Source organism: Mytilus edulis, chromosome 11, assembly GCF_963676685.1.
Source record: "Mytilus edulis chromosome 11, xbMytEdul2.2, whole genome shotgun sequence".
Lineage (NCBI taxonomy): Eukaryota > Metazoa > Mollusca > Bivalvia > Mytilida > Mytilidae > Mytilus > Mytilus edulis.
In genome coordinates, this window is record NC_092354.1 from 52,946,498 (window position 1) to 52,971,726 (window position 25,229).

The following is a 25,229-nucleotide window of genomic DNA, read 5'->3' on the forward strand; positions in this document are numbered from 1 at the left end:
CGTCCGAAGCGCTTTTTTGGATTTACCTTCATCAGGAACGCTCAAAGCCAAACATTTGAAATCCGACGATGTATAAGTACCGAAACCGTTGAAGAGCTGTATGTCAAAAAATGCCTAAAATAAATAGCCAAATTCATCTAAAGCCAACTTTGCCTGAGGAAGTTGAAACCTTAGTTTCTTAATAATTTATAAACGGACAATTTTAGTAAAGTTTGTTAAATCATGTCAGTACCGAAATACTGACTACCGAGCTGATGATACCCTCGGGGACTGATAGTCCACAAGCAGAGGTATCGACCCAGTGCTATTAACTTGACCAAAAATAGGCTTACAGCATTTGTATGCCCTATTTATGGGCATTATGTTTTCTCGTTTGTGCGTCCGTCCCGCTTCAGGCTAACATTTATGTGGCCACTACTCATTCGCAACCGTAAATGATTACGACAAAGGAGTAGGTTCAGTAAGACCCCATTTTGGCCTCAAAATATAGCAGTTTTATAAAATTGTTAAAATGTTATCTTTTAGTTATTTATTGGAAAGTATATAATGCTTCTGTGACATGGGCTGTTTTTGACAATACAATGCACATCTATGAGGTAAAAGCATCAAAAAGTTATGCTAAATTACTGAAATCTTCATAATTTGAGTTAAATTTCAGACGGTTTCTGTCTTAAATGAAAGTGGCCATATTCGTGTTCATTCTTAATATTGAAATGTAAACTGTATTTGATGATGAAACATAATATTGTAACAAACCTAGGGTTGGTATAAGGCTGTTAACAACCATCATTCAGGAGGAGTGAAAACAGATTTGTAATACATAACAATAGTATTTATTTCAGTCGTATTTTTGACTTCTTCTTTCAATATAATATAAACATCAAATACACAGTCATCATTCAACAGATATAAACAATAAATCGGGTGGTCAATATAAAAGGTAGTTGACAGCTCAAAGGCTTGATTCAGAATGCCATGTTTGTCTACAGGCTCCTATTTATGTCTTTTAGCCCTTACTATGACGTTAGAGTAAACAACAAATTGTCCAATCAAAAGCAACGTCTCTTACGTCTTTCGGCTAGAAACGTTAATAAAGACAAACAGATTTCATTATTCTTAAGTAAAGAAACATTATTGAGTTGTCCTTCGTGTCCGAATTATATTTAAAAGCGTATAAAACTAAAAGGACATTTCTACATAATGCTATTTTTAAACGGACAGTAAATTCTTCTCGATACGGCGTATGAACTTGGTTGTAATTTACATAACCTTACGCACTATATATAATCCTTAAATGAGATCAATGAAAACCCTGTTCTATCATAAATAAAGACAATGTTAATGAAAAGGGGAGGCACAAACGTAATAAATGTACAATTTATCTGCATTGATAAAGTGTTAACTTAAACAAATAATAATATGAGATTGCAAAGTGAAAGTACAAAACGGTGTCATGGCAGATGTAAACAAGTTGAATGTCACGACGACATTTGTCAAAATAAATCACTATATGACGGGATAATCAAAGTATTTCATAGGTAAACATTACCAAGATATACATATAAAACTGGTCCTTATCGCTTGCAAAGTACAAATAGTTTAAATCATGAGTATGAAAGTAAATGCATTTATCAGTGTGTGTGCACTCCCGAGAAGTTGACCGCCCGGCAATATTCAAATAAATACATGTAATATACAATAAATAATACGTTAAATAATAACAATTATTAGTCCAGATTTGTCACAATATATATAAAGGTTGAGGTGACCTTAAAATTTGAGGCCAAAATCGGCCCTTACCGGACCTACTCCTTTTATTTATATTTTAAAGAAATTACTGTCGCATTTTTCTCAGGAACTACAATACAAGGATTTCTGAAATTTGGTTTCAGGGTTTATCTAAGTCAGCTATACCGTGTGATGCGTTTTCAGACTGATCACTTGACAAATTCCTGTTTATCGAACACTTGTATGAATTTACACATGATAGCCAAGTTGAAAATTTTCGTCACATTTTTCTCAGGATCTACAATACAAGGATTTCTGAAATTTGGTTTTAGGATTCATATAAGTCAGCTATACCGTGTGATGCGTTTTCAGATTCATCACTCGACAACTTCCTGTTTACCGAACACTTGCATATTTTTACACTGTTAATAGTATCCACTTGCGGCGGGGGTCTCATCAGTGAGCAGTAGCTTGCAGTTTCACTTGTTCATCATTTCTTTTCTGTCGGCAATTCTCCAATCATTGATATGTATAACTTAATATTATTAATTATGCTTTTAGCATAAGGGCAACGTGACGTCACAGCTATTTGAGGGGTGTTTGTTTAGGGGATTTTTTTCTTATCTACTGATCACCTGACAATAAAAAAAATGCGAACCAGTATAGAAAATATTCATGAGTTATTTCACCCTGAAATGTCCGTTATTCTTGTCGAAGTACCACAATTAAACTCTGCTGGTTGATCCATCCCCCCTTCAAGGGTGACAGGGGAATTAAAATATATCCATTTGGACCTCTACCGACCGGCAGTAAATACTTGCCAAGGTAGGGCGTCCGTTTGGCTGTGCGGGATGTATCAGGTTCGCATAAACGTCCGATTAGAATTTGGACGTTAAATCCGATACCTTGTGTATAGAGAGTGCCATACTCTTTGCACGTTTCGAACCCTTGCAACAACTAATGAAACGTAATTGTTAATGTTTCTGGTCTTATTACTTGCCAGGGAAATATACTTCTTCGTCGTTCCACAAGATTAAAATCAAACTTTTGATTGATTGATTGTTGGTTGCTCAACGTCCGGTGGTAAATATTTTAAGCATATTCAGGACAAGAACATGTACAAGTTCACAATAAATACAATAGGTAGGTTGATACGATAGAGGCCACATGGGATGATGGTTGGGGAAATTTGGACTGCCACTGGAAAATGAGGGTATCTTGGATAGGGACAGAAATTTTGCCTCGGAACAGGCCAGCTACGAACCCCTCAAAAGAGTTGTTGCAAGGGATCTTTACGTGCAAAGAGCGTGGCACTCTCTTTACACGAGGCATCGGATTTAACGTCCCCCTTCTGACCGGACGTGACTGCGAACTTGGTACATCCCGCACAGCCAAACGCCCCAACTCGGCAAGCGTTTTACTGCCGGTCGGGAGAAGACCAAGTGACCATATTTCTATACCCAAGTCACCCTTGAGGGATCTCGCTTTTGAGAGAATGTAAAATTGTGATATGCGTAGGTCTGTGTTGCCGAAACCTTCTACGGTTAAATTTGTCTGGGTGGTTATTCCAATTAAGTATATGTATATTAAGTATATCATTAGAAAACTAGAGGCGTCAATCAAATATTAGTACCGAATCACTGGCTATTTTTAAATTGTATTTGTTCAAATCTGACACGACTTTAAATAGAACATTTGGAACTCGTTGTGACAAGATAATACAGCAATCGACATAACCTCCATTGGGTACAAGTAATACTACTGACAATTGAAATGGTAAGCATATGCAATACAATTCTATTCATACTGTTTCTTATGCTGGCGAAATCAACTTAAACGCGATATTGTACGTTCGGTAAAAGACAATTTCTACCATAGGGTTACATTTAAGGGCAAAATTTGTGTCGAAACAAAACCTCCTGATCAGAGTCCTAATCTCTTACTAAAATTTCCCAATCTCCTGGTCCGAGTTGCACAGTCCATCACATGTATGCGTTCCCATCCTAAGAGGTCATCATACTTGTAAAGTCTATAGAAACTTCTTCTAAGATTAAAACGGTGAACTCGTGTTAAATTAGGAAAAGAAGAATAATTCACATGCTCAAACGATTTTTAATAACATACTAAACATACATTTTTTATTCGAGCAGTTTAAAGAATAGCTTTGAATTAATGTTTTAAAAATTAAGATATATTAACAAATTAAAAAGGACTAACGTCTTGAACATCTATGAAATACTTGTCATTGGACCTAAATAAACGGCCATCTATCATTCTTTTCTTTGCTGTATAAATATATATATATATATATATAGCGATTCACGACAAACAAACAATGTTTATAGATTTAGGATGATGTGGTATGAGTGCCAATGAGACAACTCTCTATGCTTAGTGTGGTTTTATTTTACAGCTAGCATTAGGGTTGGTCTTGGTTTATTTTGCGATCCTTATAGCTTTATCCACTGCTGTACCAGTAGACCATAATGCAACAGTAGAAACAAAACTTCTTTTCAACCATCTTAAGAATATTACAAATAATACATGTAAAATAATGTTCGGACACCAACAAGACACAATGATGGGAGCATACGGATATCATAATCCATACTGGAAACTTGGTGTTCCACATGATGGCGGGATTCAAGGTTGGTTGTTCCAAGTAAGTAATAGATTCATATATACGTACGTGTATATATATTTGAACTGCTTTCATGTCACGTTTTAAAAGTTGCCCCTTCGTTTATGAATGTCATCTAATATATATGCAATACTTACCCATTGGAATTATTGTAAACTTGTTCCGAAACATGCATGCTGTAAGGGGATTTGCTCATTGTTGAAGGCCGTACGGTGACCTATAATTGTTAATGTTTGTGTCATTTTGGTCTTTTGTGGATAGTTGTCTCATTGGAAATCATACCACATCTTCTTTTTTACATGAACTATTTACCACTGAATGTCTTAAAAAGTAAACACCAACCAATATCTTACAGAGAGTTAGTTTTGCTTTAAGATTTATATTGGAACTTGGACTGATCAAACTATAAAATGATCGGTTTTGATTGGATATGGTTGCGAATTTATATATCCTTGACTGCTAAACTGATGTCTACTTTTAACAAGTGATTTTTACCAGTTTTTAGCAGACCTAAGTGACACGGGTTGTAAAGTTTAATGGAAGTGCTCAACTATTATGTATGCTAAATATTTACACAAACTACTACGTATACATTTTGACAATTCATGATGTTATGCAATCTCCGGCGCAGAGCTCATATCCGTTCCGTACTTACTACGTATCACTACACTGAATATAACTTGTAGTGTACTAAGTATACGGAAAGGAAACGAGCGCTGTACGGAGATTGGATGTTATGATACGTAGCCACGCTTGTACAGTACAGACATACCAGAGATTTTATTTTATGAGATTCAGGATTTCGGATTAAATCTTTGTTAAAATTTACCTGTGTATTACTGAGCTATTTTTAAATATAATACATGTCATACGACTAAAAAATATCGACTCTTAAGGACTTCAATGTGTTCTGCTGAAGTATTTTTATGCCAAGATTTTCGTATGTTACCGTCGAATAAGATAAGATGACTTTTATCAGCCAATTATGGGCCTCGATGGGCTTAATTCACCATTTTTTTACATTTTAAATGCATGTACTAAGTCAGGAATATGACAGTTCTTGTCCATTCGTTTTTAATGTGTTTTGTCATTTGATTTTGCCATGTGATTATGGACTTTCCGATTGGATTCTCTTCTGAGTTCAGTATTTTTGTGATTTTACTTTTAAAGATTATAACAAACAAAAAGTAAATCCAACAAATAATAGAAAACACTTTATTTATGTTTTTCCTTATTTTCGCCGTATTGCCTATTATATTTGTCACAATTAATGTCTCGCTGTGTACCAAGTCAGGAATGTGACAGTTGTTATCCATTCGCTTGATGTGTTTGTGCTTTTGGTTTTGCCATTTGTTTAGGGACTTGCCGTTTTGAATTTTCCTTTATGAATCGTAACCACAAATGTCATAATTTGACGTTGTTTCTTTGTGGTTATTGAAATGCACTTTAGTTTTATGTGTTGATCTCTTCCCCTCGATTGCCCTCGTTCATCATGTTCATTGCAGTTGACTGTTTTGTAGATATATTATATCTGTGTTACTTCAACTCATTATCATAGATGAGTTGGATTCTTGATAATATTTCATTTAAAAATTTATGCTTTTATATTGCAGCCAGGTCAAGTGGATTCGAATTCGGAAGACGAACTTAGTGATATAAAATCTGTAACGGGTGAATATCCAGCAGTTATTGGGTTTGACGTTGGGGGGGGCGTTTTCTGCAGACGACAGAAAACGTAGTGCTTATCTTATAAAGAAAGCATCTGACCGGGGTCTTCTTATTACGATTGCGTGGCTTCTACCAAACCCAATTTCCGATGGAAGTCCATGGGTCAATAAAGACAAGACAGGAATAGACATACGACATTCAATTAGGCGGATACTTCCAAATGGTGATATACACTCCAAATTTAAGTATGTACCTTATTTCTTATATCTTGGAGTTATTTTAAAGTGACACATCTACCCAAGGTTCACTAATTGTCAGTTAATCCAATTGCGAAGTGAGAGCACCCATTTGACTGTCCGGTCATAATAAAGACGTTTAATCCGATGCCTCGTGTAAAAAGCGTGAAACTTTCTTTCAACATAATAAACCTTCCCAACAAAACTGTTAAGGATCCGTATGTGTCCTGTTACAGTGTTACAATACGTTGTATCCCTATCCAATTTACCCTTATTTTCATGAGTAGTTCATTTTTCATATTAATCATGTAATGGGAAATGTTTTTCTCGTCCTTAACCCGATTGAAATATTTGCCACTGAAATTTCAGCAACCAACAGTCAATCGATAAAGTAAGGCTTCTGTTTATATATGTGGATTGTACAAGTATGAATTCGCGTCCTGTCAGAATTGGACATTAAGTGACAGTGTGCAACGTTTTCTGCACTCTTTGATGGTTGTGAAGTGTTGTATCGAATTGCATTCATCATTTAAACAACTTTTAACATTATATATGATGAATATCAAATCAACAGCAATAATACAAGCAGACGACATTGTTTGTTAAATCATTACTAGATATTTCCTTTATAAATGTTGCAGGGGAATTTTAGACGGAGTAGCAGAATTCATTAAGAGCTTGAAAGATTCCCATGGTTCCACAGTCCCAGTTATTTTCAGACCATATTACGAAATGAACGGTGGTTGGTTTTGGTGGGGAACCAGTTCAAAAACGGAAAATACTCCAGATGATTTCAAACAGCTGTTCCAGTTCACAGTCCATTACTTGCGAGATATCAGACACGTTCACAATATTGTATTCGCTTACTCACCAGATAAACCATTCAATACTGCTAATGAATATCTAAAATTTTACCCTGGAGACGAATATGTCGATATGCTGGGTCTGGACTATTACTTCGCCCGCCCATTCTATCCAGCCGTCTCAGATTTTCAACATAAAATGCAAATATTGACAGATCTTGCACATTCTAAAGGTAAACTTGCTGCGCTAACAGAAACTGGTATTTTCTCAAATGGACTTGAATCACATCACAGTTTTTGGAGTGACCACATATTATACCCAATAAAAAGTGGACATGGTACAGCACGCATATGTTATATCCATGCATGGCTCAACATATGTAACAGTCAGTCTTGTGAAAAAGGGGTACCATACAAAGGCCATTCAGCAGAAAATGAGTTTCTCAGCCAATTTTTCAAAGACCCAGTGACAATTTTTGGTTCTACTAATGGAAATATCCATCCACCTGTTATTGGCTAAATGCTAGAAAGATAAAAATAAAATAAAAGATATGATAAATGTGCAATAAAAATAAGAAAGGAAATGGTGAATGTGTCAAATAAACTCATCATAGATACCAGGACTAAATTTAGTATATACGCCAGACGCGCGTTTCGTCTGCTTAAGACTCATCAGTGACGCTCGAATACCACCCGACCATAGAGCAGACAACAGCCGAAGGCAACCAATGGGTCTTCAATGTAGCGAGAATTCCCGCACCCGTAGGTGTATTTCAGCTGGCCCCTAAAATATGCATACTAGTACAGTGATAATGGACGTCATACTAGACCACCGAATTATACACAAGAAACTAAAATTAAAAATCATACAAGACTAACAAAGCCCAGAGGCTCCTGACTTGGGACAGGCGCAAAATCGAGCTGGTTTAAACATGTTTATGTTATATTAACCCTCCCCCTATACCTCGAGCCAATGTAAAAAAGTAAACGCATAACAATACGCACATTAAAATTCAGTTCAAGAGACGTCCCGAGTGCGATGTCAAAAGAGATTAAGGGGGCTCGCGGATCAAAGTCTTTTATTAAAAAAAAACAAGTATACATTATTTTTACAAGCATGCTGAAGCTTGGCTCCGGATGACAATTTTCTCGCTGTAATGAAGATCTATTGCTGGCCTTGAGCTGTACTTTCTGCGTTTTAGGAAATGTGTTGTTTATTTGAGACGTTACCTGTTCCTGTTCTCAATTTTAAATGTCACTCTATTAATTGGTTACCAGAATCGATGTCACAAATGACTCATCAGATCACCTCCAGTTTAGTCGTGTAACACTGTTCATATTCCAGCAGCTTTTAAAACGTTTGTTTCCAAGTACCCCTTTTATCTAGAGCAGGAACAGTTGCTGTAACAATATTAATTAAAACATCTAAAAAAAAACCATCTAGCTTATATCGAAAAATGTAAATACGTGTAACTGTTTGGCCTATTCTTCTGACTTCCATCATTTTTTTATCGTCAGTTTAACGTACTACTATCTTACTATCTGTATTAATTTTGGAATTTTGGGCCCTCAATGCTCTTCAACTTTGTAATTGCTTTGGCTTTATAACTATTTTGAACTGATCGTCCCTGATGAGTCTTATGTAGACGAAACGCGTGTATGGCGTACTAAATTATAATCCTGGTACCTTTCATAACTACTTATTCATGCCAAGGGTGACTGGGGAACCGAAGTCACTTGGTCTTCTACCGATCGGCAGTAAATTACTTTCCGGGGAACGTTGGGCGTCAGTTTGGCTGTGCGGGATGTATCAAGTTTGCAGAAGTCTAGAATTTTGTTTATATCTTGCATTTCTACATATTGACTAAAACTATTTCAGTTTCAATGTTTTACGACATCTTAATCAATGCATATTCCTGTCATGAAAACTCGTGGTGGTGATAGTTACAAAAAAACTTTACAATTAATGGATTCTAATTTTGATCTTGTTTAATCAAGGGATTTTGCACAAATAATAATTTGCTATGCATGTCTAAATTGTAAAAAAAATTCTTCAAGGGATGGGGCTTTACTTTTGATACAAATATTTGGTTTCCTGTCATAAAAACATTTTTTGTTTCTGTACGGAGTCTTTGAAATGATTTCTAATTTTGCTACATGTTTGACAAAAAGCTCTCTACATCTTATGTGTTCTTTAAATCAGTTTACCTGGCTTCAGAAAAAGAAATAATTGAGGTTAGATATCTGTAGAAAAAAAAGTATGCAAAAAAACAATGAAATAAAATAAAGGACCATATCGTAAATATTCATATACACATTTGGATTAATAAATGATGAAATTAATGTGTTAATTGTAGCTTGTGAAGAAAAGCAGAAACGACCTTATTCATGATTCAAAACATTGATTTATCAGAAGTATATAAAAACAGTACGGTTGTTTCAATCGCAATCTTTGGAAGATTGGCTATCTGATCATTTTAGAAGTAGGTAATGGTTTTTTTTATAAGGGTGACGGTTTTGATACATTTTGTAACCAGGGAGAACACAATTCTTCCGGGAAATACAGCGGACCGTCTTCCCCTAATTGCTGCAAATAATTTTGTGTTGAGGATCATTCTGATGATGCAGGAACTCTCTTTCGACGTAGCAAATATACCCAGCATTGTCTACATCCAAAATTGTGTGTGTCTGGCATGATAATAATGCAGTTCCTGCTGCCGATAGACTTCTGTTGATATTCCGTCAATTGCTTCCACTGCGTTTTAAGTTTGGTCATGTGCCCCGTTGTCTCTCCTTGCATGTTTTGTTGGTCACCGAATAACATTTTCCGAAGTCCTGCTAACGATAGGAATGCACCTGTTAATCTCGTAGCGAATTATTGCAACACTTATATCAAACGAGACAAGGACTCCATAAAAAATGGAAAAGCATTTTAGGGACAAAGACGATCCACATCGGTCAACCAGTGTTCGAAGACAACCATATAGTTAAATGGGTGATGAATTGAATACATAACGTCCAAATTCTTTATTATATACTATAAAAAAAGGCAACGACAGATCTGAACTACTTGCATACAGATACTAATAATACTAGTAATGCCATAGGAATATAACTTTACAAATATATGCATAGGAATACATAATTTTGTAGCAAATAATGTATATTACGTACAATTACACAATTGCAGAGATATAATATAATGCGCATGCAAAACACAGTTGAATAACAACAGCTCTGAATATACCCTTTTAATTATCATTGCCAGTTAATGATGTCCACTCTTAATCGCCTCGACTTCAAACTTATGCAACAGTCCGTATACCTTTAACAATGAAATCAAGGTAACTCCCCTTATGTCCTCTCAGTTTAGCTTCATCTCTTTCCTTTATGTCAATTGTGCAATTAAATTTCTCATTAGAACGTCAAGTATTGTCATGAAATGTGAAACTAGTCTGGAATAATACAAACAGATTCTATTGTCCTCAAAGGCAGATGATTCACTCCGTAATTTAGTTCAATTTGCCCTTGTGAAGTTCTTTTAGTTCGGATGTAGTTCTTGCATTTTCGTTCAAATGGTAAAAGTTCCAAGGCTTAGACACATTCCCTCTGTTCTGGCTATGTACTTTACACCAAGGACGTGCCATCGACGACATATGACCTAGACAAATTTGAATAAATTTCATATCTCCGCCAAAGAAAATTTCTAGCGTGTATAATTTGCTTGCAACCTGTATGTGTCTATATAAATACAGTTTATTTATCGCCAAAAAATGGGGAAAGACATTCGTCTGAATTTGGCTTTCATATCCTTTTATTTCAATAAGTGAAGCTTTTTGATGTTGCTGAATGTTCTTTATCTTTTTTTTTTAACTGGTCCCTCTCGGACTCGATACTCATGTTATTGGTTTATTGAAATTTTAAGTCCTCGATGCACTTGTATTGCTCTTTATTATTCCTTTCATGTGAAATTTTCTGCTTTACATTTATCAGTTCTGTTTTTAGCACATTAACAATATCAAAATATTGAACGAAGACTGAATTTCTCATACTAGAGAACGGTAAGGCTCGAATGATATTTATGCGCTTAATATATTTTCATTCTAGCTGTATCGCGCTCATTTTGTTTTCAAGATTTCACAATAACCGATTTAATTTGTTTGTCCTTTGCTATTTGGAAAAACACTTACTCGATTATGTCCGAATTTTCCACACAAAAAAATCATCTCTGATTGATGGAATTACATAGTGTTTATGAAATTTACCGCATCTTCCCCACGCTTGACTATACCTTGACGACATGCCATGGTTTAAATTGTAGTTGCGGAATCTGGTTCATGCTATTTGTTTTGGGAAATGCTTGGCTGATTGAGGTCTCTGGGACGTGTCCTGACCTAAGAAGTTAAACACACCGTCGTTTTTTAGAGACTCGTGTAATTTTCTAAAGTCTTCATCAAATCTGTTTGTATTGTTTGGGTTTTTTTCATTACTATAATGACACTTACATTGTATAGTTCAATCTTTTTATCAATTACATTGAATAGTTAAAGCATAAATAATGTTATCTTTGGGATTTGAACTATTTGCAACAACCCCTTACTCAGTTTTGAAATATTAATTTTCTTCCACTAAAGTTCATCATTTTAAGTATTTTAAACAAAACTATCTAGAGTAATACTGCCAAGAAAAAAAACTTTGTGATATATACTACAACCAGTAATGTAGACTCCTTTGTTGAACCATTCGTGATTCATGTTCGCAAAAAGGATCCGTAGTTGTGGTATATTGGCCCAGTTCTGTAACGTGGTGAAGGTGTACCTGGTATATGTTGTTGGTAGAAACGATAATGCACTGAGCTGACGGATTTATGAGAGAACAAGTGCTGGTGTGTGTATGCTCTGACCAAACCATTTTCCTGTAAACGACGCCAAACAGCTTTGTCCAGTGGAATACACACCCCTTGATGTTGACTCCTGAGAAGACGTAATAGATAGTATCCTCTGAAAATTTCAAACTTTTCGTTTTTGTGTCGCACAACTATCAATATTTTGCTCCTTAGATTTGAATTTAAGTTTGTTCTACGATTTCAGGGTTTCTGTTGTTGTTGATTGCCTTCCTGATATGTCTGCCATAACAGACGGATCATTTTGTTGCACTATTTAGGAGACTGGAGCTAGTAAAACGTCATCATAACCATCCGGTCGTGTTTTTTTCTTCCTGATTTTATGTCGTCCCTTTCCAAATTTCTCTTCAAAAGCATTCTAAGATTTACAATTCTCGGTTTATTCTCGCTATCATCATCTAAAAATATTTTCGCTGCCTTTATATGATAACACTGTGAAGACGATGGACACTGACATGTTTCTTTTAGCACTATGGTTACATCATATAAAGTACCTTGGGTTTCATTAACCATAAATGTTTTCCTTTATACAAATGTTCCATTGCCATTTTCGAATCAATCAATCAATCGAATGTTAGACGGGCTAGCGATGTGTGTGAAAGATTCTTATCATTAGCAGTTATAATTTTGCGGAACTTCTTCATACGACACACTTTGTTCACAATCGGAAACATTACTCTTTAAAATACTAGTCTTCGGACATTCCTCAGTGGTAGCATCACTATACTAAATATTCAGTTTGTTCTTCACTTTCGAATGGCACATTTTTAGATATAGTTTTGGATTCTTCGTGTTCTTTTTTGACACATTCTTCTCTTAACGAGTCTATTTCGGACACTACGTGTTTCACCATTTCATCGGATTTAACTAGTTTCGGTATGCACATTTCGTCTTTCAGAATGCGTACATGAATAAATTTTGGTCGCATATGGTAATTTCCATCTGCTTATCCTCTCTGGATTTCAGTACATTCGTAACGCTGAGGGGTACATGGATAACACAAAGCAATCAACGGGAAGCTCTTTATACTTGTTTAATACGGATTATCAGTTACTCCAGAAAACGGATCATAAAGATGATCATACTTGTTGATTATCCACTTGCTACAATGATACGCTATATCCTTTTCAATTGTATTGAAGTATGTAACTAACGGTTTGGTATGGACAACTTCTTCATCATTTTCACAACACAGTCATTCCCTTATAGTGAATAGATAAAAGGCAATGGTTTTTTTTATCTGTACGCATCTTCTGTAAGTTAACTGTGTCATCACAAATCAAATGGTTCTAGCACATTATAAAATCGGAGTTCGGAAAATTCTTTTGTATTGTATTTGATAATCCCAGTTCATATTATTTGTTTCGGACATTATCATGAACAGTTTTTCTGTATAACCCGAACTCACTAACAATCGAATGCAGTTAATTAGCAATATTGTCCCGCATGTCTTTCAGGCATATCTCGCGTTCACAACACACTAACTTTACGTTCCCAGTTATAAGTTATGTGATGCTCGGTACAGTTAGATAACTTTCTGAAGCTGAGGTACTCTACCTTCCATGTTTTGAGTTGACATAGTCGTTGTTAGTTGTTTCTGTGTTGGAATATATTCGATTGACTCTTATACGGACCTAATTGTCAGAGTTAATTACGTAGGTGCCCTGTTACTCGAACAAAGCAGTATATGTCAATGTTGTAGCTGATGTTAACTAAAACCAGGAAACAGGTTTCTTACTGTTTCATCACGATACATAAAAAAAACACATCGGATCATGGGAGTTGAGGTTCTAAAGGTGTCAAAGCACTTGACCTTTTCTCCTTTGCTTTAAACAATACCAACCGGTTGGCTTTTTTTTTTAAATAGTCCTAAAATTGTCACTTATCGGCTTATTTACATTAGGAATGTAGTCCATATGTATGTGCCAATCGCCAAATACACTGGATGAAGTGGACGAATCAGCCTTCAGTTGTTAACTCTCCCCCATTTCCAACCTCCTTGGAACACCCGTCCTTGCTGCGTTGTTGGTTGCTGTCTCGTTGTCATTAAATCCTTTTTCTGGTTGAAGTTGTAACTGGTGTTGGTGAGTAATGTATCGTATGTGGCTAAAGAAGCGTGAATAGATCATCTGGTATTAGGACATACACAAGCGGGAACATTTGACCATCTATCTTTGCATGAACTGTGTATAGCTGATGGAAGAACGTTGGACATGTTAGAGTTAAATGTGCAGTCGCAGAAGATCGTTTTTGGTAAGCGCTAGGTGGGTCAAGTTGTTTTTTGATGAGAAGATCAGCATTGGTGGGTAGATGTTGTTTGACGGTAATATGAAATGTTGTCGTGTAGTAGTGAGACACTATTCGTCCAGCAAATCGACGTCGATAGTTGTCTAGGGTAGAAAGCAATATGTTTGGTGTTGTCGTTCCATTCTTGAGTGCGAAAAGTGACAAGTTCTGTGTCATTTTGGTCTTTTGTGGATAGTTGTCTCATTGGAAATCATACCACATCTTCTTTTGTATATCATCCTCATCGATTGATTTTATAAGGAGTAACTTCATTCGCGGCCCGTTATTCCATAGTCTGCATTATCTTCATTAGTGTGCAGTTACACAATATATTTTTTTTTCCTTATTTTTTTCTTGTTAAATTCACATATAGCATTTTTCTATAGACTCTAATTCGCTGGGTTCGACTCATTGAGACTAAATATATTCAGAAAAAACTTAGTTATAATATTTTTATATCTGAACTCATATATATATTAAGGCTATTTTCTTTCTTAGCGGAGTGGAATGCTGGGTTATACACTTCACAACCGTAGTCAATCTTTGAATCTTGATATATTGTGTACGCAAGGTGGAACTGTTTGTACCGCATTTTGTACCAGTTAATAATTTCGATGCAGTTAAACACTCCTGAACATCTACTTTCTGTATACGGTACATTTTTAACTATGTAAGCTTTGAATGAAAAATCATTTCAAACCTGATTTCTTTAACAACTGACAATCAGGTTTCTCTTAGTTTAATGGGAACTACTCTTACTAAATATCATAGCTACAGTTTTTGTTCGTGATATGAGGAATTCCCATTTAGCTTAGAATCTCCAATAGGGTATACACTCTTAGTTGTAAATGGTAAACCTCTGTGACTGTTAACTTGTGATTTTTATCCGTCTTATATTGCTTTACCTCATCATTCGCTTTACTAAACCATGTCGCTTGTTGACTAGTTTTATGTTGGGTAGAGTAAACTAAAGCCGCGACTTCATTCGTTTTGTTAGATTCCTCATCCGAAATAAGATCGAGCAGATCGTCTTCCTCTAGATAAAGTTGCTACACATCCCGATTCGAATTACTATTGGTCATTTTCTAAAATATATACTCAAATGCCATGTCATCTATTCCAATAGTTCCCAAATTATTCATCCCCAATGGTGACTGGGGAATTGAAATATGGTCACTTGGTCTTCTCCCAACCGGCAGTAAAACGCTTGTCACAGTCGCAGTCACATCCGGTCAGAAGGGGGGCGTTAAATCCGATGCCTCGTGTAAAGAGATTGCCACGCTCTTTGCACGTTAAGAACCCTTGCAACAACTCTTTGAGGGGTCCGTAGGTGACCTGTTGCAAGGCTAAATGTCTGTCCCTATTCAATATACCCGCATTTTCCAGTGGCAGTTCAAATTTCCCCGACCATCATCCCAGATGGCCTCTATTGTATCAACCTACCTATAATATTTATTGTGAACTTGTTCTCGTCCTGAAAATGCATGAAATATTTGCCACTGGACGTTAAGCAACCAACAACCAATAATCCAAAACTATTCAGTTTATTATAATCAAATCCCGCGATTTTTGTCTTAGGACGATCCATAATTTACGGAATTACTAGATAAAAGTAACAAAAACTCATAAATCTCAACGAAGACGACAAGCGTTTCTGAAAAATGATCAAACGACGAAACACAATGCTCATTAACAAACTAAATAACGCTGTTTGAAGTTTCAAAGACAAACTAAGACATATGCAAATATAAAAAAATATATTTAAATGAAGGCTACCTGTTTTCTGGTATTTCTGAAAAGTGAAAGTCAGTAGTGATGTCTTTCTTTAAACTGGAATGTGTATCATATATAAATTACTCTACTGCATGCCCATTACAAAACGCTGGACGAATATGTTCCGGTGCATTCTCTTTTTTTTTTCGGTTTCGATTAGTTAAAGGAATATATTTAACTAAACAGATTTCTTCCACTGTGATATTTTTTTCCCCGGCAGAGACTATCACAGTAATTTTTTTACATTGCTGATAGATTTTATCATAATGATTGTAAAAGTCCCTTGTAGAATGTTGTACTTGTTTTTCATCAAACGAATTACTCTTACAAAATGTATTCTTGTGCTGCTCATTTTGCGTGATGTTTAACCTCCTCTTAAGATAACTGTGATTTCCCTTTTGTGAAAACCAGAATTATAAGTTCTGCAGAACAAAGACTGGCAAAGTTGTCTTGTAGAGTGAAGCCTTTTTCTGCAAGAATTTGATCACCAGCTTGGTGGTGATTACTGGACTGATAAATTCAGAAGATCTCACAGTGTCGGTGTCCGATACTCTATTGCTTCAATAATCAATTGATTTCGTCTAGAATTTTAGTTCTTTGAAGGACCTTTTGTCTGATTTTAAAAATGTACTTTTAATTGTAAATATTTTCCAATACGCTGTCTCCGCTATATAGCCTTTTTGTACTAATGCGATGTAAAGCCGACTATGATGTTGACGATTTTATATGGCAGTTTTCCCATTAAGGATTATACTTATTTTAAAGATGCAGTGTCTTTATTTAAACAAAACAAAGTCACACATCTCCACCAATCTATCAGGAGTGACTTTCATTGTCATTTTCTCAGTATCAAACCAAACACATAAAAAGCTCATTATGTGAGAAGGACTACTAGCTTTCTCTACAGATTCTTTAAATCCATAGTTATCTAAACCCCATGTCCATTTTAATATGAAATATCTGCTTTTTCACTACTTTCAGCACCAGCAAAATTAATTAAATTTTTTGAAGATGTATCATGGTGTTTTGGCAACAAATCTCACAGCATTAGTTACTGTCTAACAAATGAGAGCACTTGATTTGAAATCCATAGGTTAAACTCTATCAACAAAATAATGACCTTTCCATATAAAACCAAATAGGTTATAGTCTTTTGGATCAACTGGTATTTGTCTATAGGCTCGGCGTAAATCCTTTTAATTTTTTTTTACAGAATTTACCTTTATCTTTGATAATTTCAACAAAATTATCCACATTAGGAAAATGTAGTTCTCTATGTTACCTAAATGAACATTTTTATCGATTCCATCATTGACTGATTTACCCTTTTGAAAACTCAAATTCTTGATAACTCTCACTTCTTCCGAGTTTGCTTTTGGCACAGAATTCAAACGAGATATTACCATATGATCATTAAATGGACTTAATGTAAATGTACTTAGTACAGCACCATAACTTACCTTCTTTTTGATATATTTATCATTATCCTTGGCAAAATCCCTTGCCCCACTAAGTGATAAATCGAACTTACATAGGGAGTTTGCTGTAATAATTCTAAACATCTTTCATTTTTCAGATTTGATTTTGCAGAAATTATTTGAAATTTCAAATTCTCCTGCAATAATTATTTTAAAATTTAATTGTTTAAACTCCAAATCTTCAATCGCGTACTCATACTGTAAAAAGTTATGTGGAAAAATTATGGATTTATAATTTGATCTGCAGATTTATTTTCAGTCCTGAACAACTTTTAAATTTTTTTCTTTGACGATAACTTAGCTTACAATTCATTATCAGATGGATCCTCAGAGCTGGAAGTTGACTTTGTTTTTTATTCGACTATAACTTCTGTTTTCTCCAATGTTACTTAGTTTCTGAAAAAAGAAACCTTAGGCTTTTTGCAATGTTGCGTAGCTTCTACTAAGCTCGAACACGGTCTTCGGAATTGGTTGTGATTTCATTATAACGTGGAACAACTCCTTTCTTGTTTTCAAGCTGCAACTCTCCGTTTGCCATCTGATGCATTCATCTTTACTGCTGAAGCAGAAGCAAAAATATTGGCTAAAAAATTGATTGCTTCTTCAGATAAATCCAAATTTATTATATGTTCTGATTCACTTTCATGCGTATGTCACCGGGGAAACTTTGTGACTTGTAATAAGAGCCTGACTGACTGGTCTCTTAAGCTTGTTACTGAAACTGTGTGATGCACATGATCACACAACGAACTATTGCTCTGAATAGCAATAAGAACTCTGACACTGAAACTCGGGTGAAAACTAACTCCTTAGAAAGTCCATCTGGAACTAGCGATGAATAAACCAATAATTCAGCATGGAATACTTGTACTTTTATTACAGATGGACTATTGGTAGTACTTGAGGAATAAATATTAAATGATAATCTGATTATAAGCAAAAATGTCACTAATTAGTTCACAGAGTATTACATGTCACTCAATGTCAAAACTGAAAATGAAATGCACATCAAAGCATGATGAATTAAGTCCTGGATAGGAAATGTAACTAAGAACGAAATTATGAAATATAATGCATTATAAAATATTGAGAATAAAAGACTAAATATAAAAATTGAGAATTTTATATTTAAGTCCAAAATAATAAACTATGCTGCTTTTCCCCTGGTAACATATGCCTCTCCTCCCAATTAAGTCCGTCCTCGGATTTAGCACTATCTAAATCGGTCTTCTCTGCGGTTGTTATAGTGGCTGTTGTAAAAGTGATGATTGGGTCGCTGTTGATTTTGTCTGGAAGACAACATGTAGTTTTCTTGACGAAAGCTTTGAATTTCTTCTGTCAGCTGTTAAATAGAACTTTCATGAAACTGAAATTTTGAATGAAAGTCTGTTTTTTCCTTTATCAATGTTCGTTTTTCATCTGGAAATTCGGTGGAACGCATATCGTTAAGATCCTGTACCATTCTAACAGTCTTGTCTTTTTCAGTTACCTGGTCTGTAATTCCTAAATTTGGTGTACATATTCATGACAGTTTATACGCGAGGCACTTTCTTCCTTCTGTTTACGAATGTTTTCAAGCTCTTGCTTAAACTTATATTTCTCGAATAAAACACTCTCTAGATGGTTCATTTAAAATTTTAAGTCCTGAATGTACTGTTGTTGTTCTGAATTTTTCCTTTTTTCCTCTGATAATTTCGACTTAACACTACTTAGTTCTGTTTTTAGAACATTTGCAATGTCCAAATGTTGAATAAATGCTGAATTTCTTATACTAGAGAACGGTAAGGCTCGGATAATATTTTACGCTGAATATAGTTGTATTGCGCTCCTTTTGCTTTCTTGATTTCACATTAACTGATGTACTTTGTCTGTTTTTTGCTGCTTTTGAAAAACATTTGTTGTGGAATAGTGTTCGAATTTTCCACACGAATAGCATCTTTGATTGATTTAATTGCATAAATAGAATTTGTGAAATTTACCGCTTCATCCACATGCTGGACTGTAACCTGACTGAATGTTCTATGGTCTCCATTTAAGTCCAAATCTATACTTCATCGCTGAATATTGTCTACGCTACTTGTCTTGGGAACTCGCTTGGCTGCTTGAGGTCTCTGGATCGTGTGCTGAGCTTGGTAGTTAGCACGCCGTCGTCGTCCACCAATCTGTCACCGGGGAAACTGTGCGACTTCTAAGGATGTCTAACATTTTGAATGAAGTCATGATTATTTTGTATTTCTGACACTATATTTTCAAAGCGTTTATCTGTCTTTGACATATAAGATGATAGTAACTCGTGTTGATGAACAATATATTTGGCTAATGTCTTACTGTTTCTGGAAAGAATGTTCATGTGACATGTAAGGCGGTTGACATCTTTGACTGTAGCCGTTCCAAACAAACTCTTGAAAATGTAACCATTAAATTTGAACAGACCTCGTTTACTTTTGCTTATAATGTTTGACTGCATTAATAAATTTTCTTTTGGAACAAGTTGAAGAATGGTATCGACAGTATGATTGATGTTGGATGATATGTGAACACGCACTGCAGATTATCTGATAGAACGACCATTGTAAGCACATACTTTTTCTCTACCTCCCGAATCAAATTGACATAAGGTTTACCCTATATAGCAGCTCCACTAGCATCTGCAGTAAGAATGTAAAGGTTCAGTTAAGTCCGGATACAGAGTACATCTTTAAGTGTGTCAACAGATTTTTTTTACATTTTTCTGACCACTCAAATAGTACATCCTTCTTGGTGAGATTTGTACGGGACTTGGCTATGTATGCAAAGTTTTAAATGAACTTGCGATAGTAGTTACAGTGACCTAGATAGCTTCTGACCTGTGTCTCAGTTTTTGGTACTGGGAAGGATTTGGCAGTTTCATCTGTAGACTGATCAACCTTGACTCCTCCTCTTAAAATTATGTGACCAAGGTAAAGAACCTCTTTCTGTGCAAAATCACATTTGCTTGGCTTCAGAGTTAAGCCTGCTGAGTCTATCAAAAACCAACTGCAGATTATATTATCGGATGAAAATAATCGATTTAAATCAATTCAACAGGCAAATCATCAATCAGCTAATAGGAATAAACATTTTTGAAAAAAAAAATCACCGCAGAAGATAGTGCAATTCAACCACAAAGAGGGGACGCTTTGAATTTCAAAGGGAAGGGAATGTGTGATAGCGATCATTTATGTAAATTATGCATTTTCATTTGAAACTATTTAAAAAGTTTATTCTTCTGACTCTTTTGAACTTTCACTGACACACTGTTCGGTCATAAATTAGCATTGTATTGTTAAACTATTCATTATTTCATCGAAATCATTTTATTTGCAATATTTGTCCGTCAAAGTAATTTCTTTACGATGGAACGATTTTGTCTTTATAAAGCTTTTTGTATTATAAGTAATATTAATTATTTGTTTCAAGATAATTCTTCTTGTAAATAATAAACATAAAAGTCACAACTTTGCATATTTCTTAAGTTTTCTTATGTAAAGAATAATTAATCCTGTAGTCATTTCAATTACGGCGCTATTTGGACTAAAGCTCAAACGACAGAATTTTGTTATATTCTTTTGTTAATCCTTATCGTAATGTTTTCCTTATCGTATTGTTTCATTGTCATTCTGTATTCTCGTTTCTATTATGTAATTGTCATTATTTAAATTCTAGATTTAAATATGTTTTCTAAAGTTATAACTTCAGTGAAAGTCCGACATTCGTACTGTTGGTTAACTACTGCTTAGGATTTGCCGTGGTCGGGGGACTTGCGTGTCTCAGTGACCCCAAGAGCTATGCCAGCTGGAGATTCTTCTCCTGGTAGGGTTACCCAGGCTGGACAGGTCGGAGTGTAGAGATCAGACTTAAGTTATCCGAACATCGTGAGATGCCCAATGTTTTGAATAAAATAGGCTCTCCAACCCATTTGCCGTTGGTTGCTACCAGTGTCGGTCCAATGGTACCTGCCAGAATTCTTAACGGAGTCGATTGTTGAATTCAGATCAAGTTGGCATCAGCTAAAGTATCTAATATATCAGATAAGTGTGGAATCCCAAAAGAAAGTGGCTCTATTATCTTGTTAAGCACACGAAATACCACAAAAAACGAAATTCACCATTTTGTTTCTTCACTAGGACAATCAATCAATGAAAAGGTGATGTAGACTCTTCGGTGATACCATGTCTCTCCGTCTCATCTAATTGTATTTCGATTTATTCACACATATGCGGTGATTGACGATAAGGTGCTAAACTAACCACCTTATCACCCATTGTATGAATGGTATGGTAGTGCATTTCCGTTTTACCAAGTTCAGATAAATCCTTGGCAAATATGTCCCTATTCTGGCTTAAAAAATTATAAAGTTGTTGCTGCTTCATCACATTTAGATCTGTATCCTCTAAATTAATTCCTACGTCTGCTAATACCTTTTCACAGTTACGATTCGAATATGTCTTACTGTCTAAAAACTGCACACACATTATTGATCTTGTTCTTTAAAAGCATGAATATTTTTTGAGTGAACTAGTTTTGCAACTACAATTTGTAATTTAAAGTTCAAATAAATAGGTTATTATCATCAATATTTCCACCAGCTATAGAGAAGCCAGATTGAAGTTTATTGCACGGTTCTAAAATAACTAGTTCCTATATACAATTTTGGAATTTTAACTGGTACAAATTTTTTTAATACGGCTCCAAAATAACAGAGTTTATAGTTTCTGCTAATGGTATCACTGCATTTTTGTCCTTGAAGGTTGCTATGGTAACATGAGCAGCACTATCATGATGTTCAATGTTCACTGCTATATTCTTTTGAACCGGTTTCGTCAAAATCGTTTTTTCAAAATCTGTTTTAACTCTGTTGTCAGTCAGCAATCAGCAAATAGTTTTTGCATGTAGTCAGAATTTCTGGTTATCTTTGTATTGTTCAAAAGAAAGTTGTAGCGCTACTAGTATTTCACCGATTATTGCATGTACCTCTCCACAGACACCTATTGAATTATTGATGGTTGATCTTTTTATCGCTGCAGTGGTGTTTAGACGACACAACTGATGCTGACTGGTACAGCTAAAAGAAGCTCTACTGTCAACTAAACATCTCACTTGAAGATTCTCTAGTCCAATTTCAACAACATTCTTATCCATGGCTGTTGTAAATTGGAAGCTTGCTGTTCTTGGCATATAATATTGGATAGCCTGCCACATCTGTCTTTTTGGCAGCACCATCCTTTTGAAATTATCTTTCTCCATGATAATTACCAAACTGAAACTAAAAGTAACTTTTGTCAGCATTTTGTTTATGTTATTTTCTCTTTGCTATAAGTCAAATTTCATGAATTTCCCAATCATATAAAATTATTTGCAGTTTCTACTTAACTGAATGTTAACTGTAGTAAAGTTTTGCACAAGCAAGTATTATAAACTACAGATTCATACCAAGAATAAACATACATCTGAACTTTCCACTCAAAAATGTTAGAGTAATATAATAGGCAAGCTGTACATCTCTTTTATTTGTGTCTTGTTTTATCTGCAACTTGTCTATGTTGTTACTGGTTCTCTCTTCCTCTCATTGTCTCTCCTGCTGTTGACGTTTTAAGCTTTTTAAATGAATTTTGCAAACTATATTTTAGCTATGCAGTGTCAGAACTTCTTATGTACCATGCCTCGGGTCAAACTCCACCATATGTGTCACCAAGGTCTCACAGAGCACGGTTAGATAAGGCGGCTTTCTCTTTTGTGCTTAAACCAAGAGGCAGGAGTCAGTCTTGTTCAGGTAAAAATAGCTAAAACGCAAGAAAGGTTTTCATAATTTAATTAAAAAAATGCCAAATAATAATACTTTAATACAAATATATAGGATAAAATCTTAAGTAACAAATCCAAAGTAAAACCTATTTCTGAAAATGTAAGATATAAAATAAATGTCAAAGTTACTAAAATATAATCTATACTTAATCTCACTAAATCCAAAATAGGTACATATGTCTCGACATGTTAATAGTACTCTTATTATTTAAAGTTAACTTAAATTTAGCCTAATCCTATAATGTTTTGATAAAATCTTTAACCTTCCAAGTAACATATGCTAATTACAATTAGCATTTCAAAATAATATGCTTTGAGCAAACTGTGACATTGCAAGTACTAGTGCCTATTTTTTTTACAAAATACAAACATATTTTTTTCTTTCTTAAGATAAAACATGTTTTATCTAAAATAACAATAAGACAAATATAAGCAAACTAACACACCATGATGATGCTGTGATTGTGATTGTTCCATTTTACATTTGACTGTAATGTTACGCCGAAATATTTTGCTGATAGTATTAGTTCTAAAAGTCAGTGATTGTTCCATTTTACATTCGACTTCAAGGTTACGCCGCGATATTTTGCTGATGTTATTGGTTCTAAAAGTATGGTTATGCAGAATTTAATTGTGTTTGAATGGTTTCTTTTTTAAGTGTTATTGTTAAAGTTGTGCATTTTCCTGGATTGAAGGTAATGAGCCACTCAGTCTCTCGTGTAGCAGCTCCGTTCATATGTGTTTGTTGTTTTGTGTTATCTTGTTGACATGTAGTTTAACCTCCCCAAGGGTGACTGGGGAATAGAAATATGGTCACTTGGTCTTCTCCCGACCGGCAGTAAAACGCTTGCCGAAGTGGGGCGTCCGTTTGGCTGTGCGGGATGTATCAAGTTCGCAGTCACGTCCGGTCAGAAGGGAGACGTTAAATCAGATGCCTCGTGTAAAGAGAGTGCCACGCTCTTTGCACGTTAAGAACCCTTGCAACAACTCTTTTGAGGGGTCCGTAGGTGGCCTGTTGCAAGGCAAAATTTCTGTCCCTATCCAATATACACTCCTTTTCCGGTGGTAGTCCAAATTTCTCCGACCCAGATGGCCTCTATTGTATCAGCCTACCTATTGTATTTATTGTGAACTTGTTCTCGTCCTGAATATGCATGAAATATTTGCCACTGGACGTTAAGCAACCAACAATCAATTAATCATGTAGTTTCACAGTTTATAATACTATTTTAAGTAAAAAGCCGTAATTTGCTGGCATCGATGTATTCTGGATTTTTTTTTATATTAATTAGAAGAGAGTATACAGTAGGCTCGATGATGTTCCTTGGGGCACACCTGGTGTAACTGGTACTGTATTTGATGTTATTCCATCTATAACCACTGTTGGTGTACGGTTTGATAAAAAAAGGTATGAATCCATGTAACCTCTCTGACGTGGTTCTTGATATATAAAACCCTTAATATATTAAAACTGAATAATTCTGATTTTCGAAAAAAATAAAAGCAGATGAAAAAAGGAGATGTGCATATTATACATATCCAATAGGATTGTTTCGACACGTATTTTAACCCTGCACATTTCTAATGGTGTCAGTCAAAACAACAATCACAGGCCAAAGAGTTCTGATCGTGAAGTTTTGGTTGACATTTGATACAAATTTCAATCCATTCGTACACTGCACACAAATTCTTGATCTTGTTGTTAACCCCGATGGTGAATGGGGTATATAAATATGGTCACTTGGTCTTCTCCCGACCGGCAGTAAAAACGCTTGCCGAAGTGGGGCGTCCGTTTGGCTGTGCGGGGTGTATCAAGTTCGCAGTCGCGTGCGGTCAGAATGGGGACGTTTAATCCGATGTCTCGTGTAAGGAGAGTGTTACGCTCTGTGC